The sequence below is a fragment of the Clupea harengus genome, chromosome 7 (assembly GCF_900700415.2).
Source record: "Clupea harengus chromosome 7, Ch_v2.0.2, whole genome shotgun sequence".
Classification (NCBI taxonomy): Eukaryota; Metazoa; Chordata; class Actinopteri; order Clupeiformes; family Clupeidae; genus Clupea; species Clupea harengus.
Window position 1 is genome coordinate 24,996,556 of NC_045158.1, and position 4,897 is coordinate 25,001,452.

A 4,897-nucleotide genomic window follows, 5' to 3' on the forward strand; every position below is an offset into this window, starting at 1 on the left:
ACCACACCACACATATTCAACCACCATACACATGCTTAACGAACAAACCACACGCACGCACACACACACACACACACGCACACGCACATACAAACACCATACACATGCTAACGGACAAACAGACACACGCACACACACACACACATCAACACCATACACATGCTAATGAACAAACATATGCACGCCACAAACACGCACACGCACATACAAACACCATACACATGCTAACGAACAAACACACGCACACACACACACATATCAACACCATACACATGCTAACGAACACACACACGCACGCACACACACACACACGCACATATCAACACCATACACATGCTAACGGACAAACAGACACACACACACACACATATAAACACCATACACATGCTAACGAACAAACACACGCACGCACAACACACACACACACGCACATATAAACACCATACACATGCTAACGGACAAACAGACACACGCACACACACATATCAACACCATACACATGCTAATGAACAAACACACACACGCAACAAACACGCACACGCACGCACACACACACACACGCACATACAAACACCATACACATGCTAACGGACAAACAGACACACAAGCACATATAAACACTGTACACATGCATCCTTATACACATATACACAAGTGACCACAGCACACTCTCTCTCACAAACACACTCTATCACTCACACACAGAAACAAACAATCATGGATGCACACACACACACATACACAATCACGCATGCACACACACAGAAACACACACACAATCACGCATTGCACACACAGAATCACGCATGCACACATACAAACACACACACAGAATCACGCATGCTCTCTCACACACACGCACACACACACACACACACACACACACCCTCTCTAGCACCCTATCAAGAGCTGGCAGTGTGTCCCCCAGTGTTTCACCCACACACACACTGGCTCCCTCCAGGTCACCTCTGCTAGCGTGTGTGTGAGGGGCAGCTTTGATCCTCAGAGGTTAGTGGCTTTAATCACACTTTTGCACACACACACACACACACACACACACAGACGGGTTTCACCTTACAGATACACACCAGTCCATCCCATCATCAGAGAACGCCCTACAGGTCTGAGAGAGGCCAGGGCTGGATCGATCACTGTGACTAATTAAAGCTCGATCATCTCATTAGAGCAGAAGATGTCTCGTAAGTCATTCAAACCTGAACACACACACACACATGCACACACACATAAATCCTCTTACACAAACCACACACATACCATACACAAACTCTGATACACACACATAACCTCTCTCTTTCTCTCTCTCTAAAACACAAATTTGTTTGCCAACATGCACACATCCTAAGGTACTCTCTCTCTCTCTTGCACACACCACACACCTGAACACAAACCTGGCACTAAAATAAACCTGGAATGGCTGGCTGCTTGTTATGATGAGGGTATCCGCACGCACGCACGCACGCAAGCACGCAAGCACGCACGCACGCACACACCTGCACACACACATACATACACACACTCACACACACACACTCACAGACACAGACACACACACACACACACACACAAATATACACTCTGATTTACGATAGGGCTGAGGTCCAAAGCTGAGGAGGACTGTGTGTGTGTGTGTGTGTGTGTGTGTGTGTGTTGTGTGTGTGAAGGGCCTGAACAGAAGCCAAAAGTGATTGATAGAGTGAGGATTTATTTTTACTGGACTGTTATTGTGTACTCCCACCGAGAGGAAGACAGCCACAGAAGAAGATGACCTTCTGCTTTCTTCCCTCCTTTTTTCCATCTCCTTCTCTTTCTCTCTCTCCCTATTTATCTCTCTCGCTCTCTCTCATTATCTATCTCTCTCCCTATCTCTCTGTCTCATTATCTATTTCTCTCTCTCCCTATTTATCTCTCTCGCTCTCTCTCATTATCTATCTCTCTCCCTATCTCTCTGTCTCATTATCTATTTCTCTCTCCCGATCTCTTTTTCTCTCTTTCTTTTTCTCTCTTGCTCTCTTTCTCTCATTATCTCTCTCTCTCCCCATCTCTCTCTTTATCTCTCTCTCTCTCATTATCTCTCTCTCCATCCCTCCCTATTTATCTCTCTCGCTCTCTCTCTTCCTATCTATCTTCTTTGCTTTCTCTCTTTCTCTCCATTTTCTTCTTCTTTTCTCTTTCTCCCTGTCCATCTCTCAATGTCCTTTCCTCTCTCCCTCCCTATCTATCTCTCTCTCTTTTCCTCTCTCTTCTTCTATCTTTCAGATGATGAATCCGACTCCCCTAACCACATTGACGTCACACACACACACACACGCACACACACCACACACACACACACACACAACACACACACAAACACCCTTCAAAACCAGTAGCGGAGAGCATCTAATGCAGCCCTCTCACACACAACACACACACACACACACACACACACACACACACACACACACACATACACACATACATCTCATGCAGCCCTCTCACACACAGGGCACAAGACACATTCTTTTTTTACCTCTCCCAACCTGTATCTCTTACCCTCTGTCTCACACACACACACGCACACACACACACACACACACACACACACACACACACACACACACACACACACACACACACACACACACACACACACACGATGATGCTGGCAGAAGGCCAGACGTCTCCTCAGAGATGTGAGTGTGATCAGGGTGATGGAGTGTGTGGGTGCCCAGGGATCAGAGGGCACTGAGGGCACTAATGTAGCCCTGAGCCAATGCACGCCAGCCAGCCGTCATGCCAACACAGGACCCCTCCGTCTAGTACCAAGGGCACTAATGCAGCCCTGAGTCATGCCAATGCCTGGCAGCCCTCATACCACCACAAGACCCCCCCCCCCCACCCCACACACACACTCTAGTGACAAGGGCACTAATGCAGTCTGAACCATGCCAACGCATGTCAGGCCTCATGCCAACACAAGATGCCAGCTCCTCCCGTAGCTCTTCTACGGGAATCCAGTGCATGTTAATATATACTCATTCCCTGCCTAGCATGTTAATAGCTATACTCAGTCCCTTCAGTAGCTATAAGAGCTAGACTCAGTCCCTGCAGTAGGTATAAGAGCTATTCTCAGTCCCTGCAGTAGCTATAATAGCTATACTCAGTCCCTGCAGTAGCTATAAGAGCTATACTCAGTCCCTGCAGTAGCTATAAGAGCTATTCTCAGTCCCTGCCGTAGGTATAAGAGCTATTCTCAGTCCCTGCCGTAGCATGTTAATAGCTAGACTCATTCCCTGCAGTAGCATGTTAATATATACTCAGTCCCTGCAGTAGCATGTTAATAGCTATGCTCATTCCCTTCAGTAGCTATAAGAGCTATTCTCAGTCCCTGCAGTAGGTATAATAGCTATACTCAGTCCCCGCAGTAGGTATAATAGCTATACTCAGTCCCTGCAGTAGCATGGTAATAGATGCTCAGTCCCTGCAGTAGGTATAAGAGCTGCTGATGACTTTAAGTGGACGGCCACAGCTGACTCAGAGTCAACACAGGGCCAGAACCGAGCCGGTTGCAGAACCAGTGCCAGGCCAGGCTGCTCTCCCCCACACCTCAGGCATCATGTCCACACGGATCTGTTTCTATCAGAGTTGTGTTCACGCATGTAGCGCTTTCAACACGGAGCTATCAGGGCCAGATGAGGGACCGATGAGTCTCCATCCCTGACTGTCCAGCGTGGTTCTCCATCCCTGCATAGAGCCTCGGAGGGAAGGGGAGCGTCCACTGGCTACATCCTCAGTCTGACTGCGGTGGTGGTCTCTATTCGGAGGACATGTCTCTAAATGGGGAAACATCGAGGGCGATCTCTTGGGGAATGGAAAAACACAGTTGTCCTGGCTGTTCAGTAATGACACCCATAGATAGCTCTCTTTTTCCTGTATATATTATGCTGCTGACGCCCCAAGGCCGAGTCAGGATCCAGCCAACACTCAAGTTCTCACGGGACGAGACGGGCGACTAGACGGGCTCGAACTGAAGCAGAGCCGAAGAGCTGCTATACACGGTCATGTAACCTCATATCATTTAAAGTATTAAATATTTATGAAATATTAATAGCACAATGATAAATACTCGCTGACCTTACCAGAAAAGGGAAAGAAAATCACAAGGTAGGCACACTGCTGTATCTAGTGAATGTCATTACTTTAATACAGCAACTTCAGCTCCTTTGAAAGGATCAGCTGTGCTGTTCCTGGATACCCTGCTGCACAATGTGTGTGTGTGTGTGTGTGTGTGTGTGTTCGCGTGTTTGAAGTCATCGTTAGCCAGAGTGCCCACATCCAGACTGGTCTCACATAGCGCGTCCGCGTCCTCTGGAGGGAGATGTACTGTGAAGGTCACTGACGTCATGGTGTTCAGCGGAGGAGGACGCGGTGACTCAGCACGCTCACCCGGGGATTCCTCAGATCTTCGCGTGATGGATGAATGCGAGACGCTTCACCGCGTGGGACGAGACACGCCAGCGCTTTCACACCCTCTGAGCTCGGCTCGCGGCAATCAGAAAGCTGCAAAAAGCGAGTAACGGGCTGGTGCGTTTTAATTGATCTTATGAGATATGTAACGTAAATCTGAGATAGAGACTGTTAATTATCTCGTGTTTTGATTGTGGCTAATGAGAAGCTGGGGAGCCCCATCGTGAGACAGGGCTGCGTCGTACAGAAAGTGTGTGTCTCCCTCTTGTGGTTCATTTTAATTATTACATCTGTGCAACGCCAAAGCACACAGGCAGTTCATTCGTGCTGTATTGTTTGAGACACATCGGATTTAAAGAGAGATTTTGAGTTATAAAGATATATTTATTACATCAACACATTTCACATGCCTTAAAGACAGAAAACACCC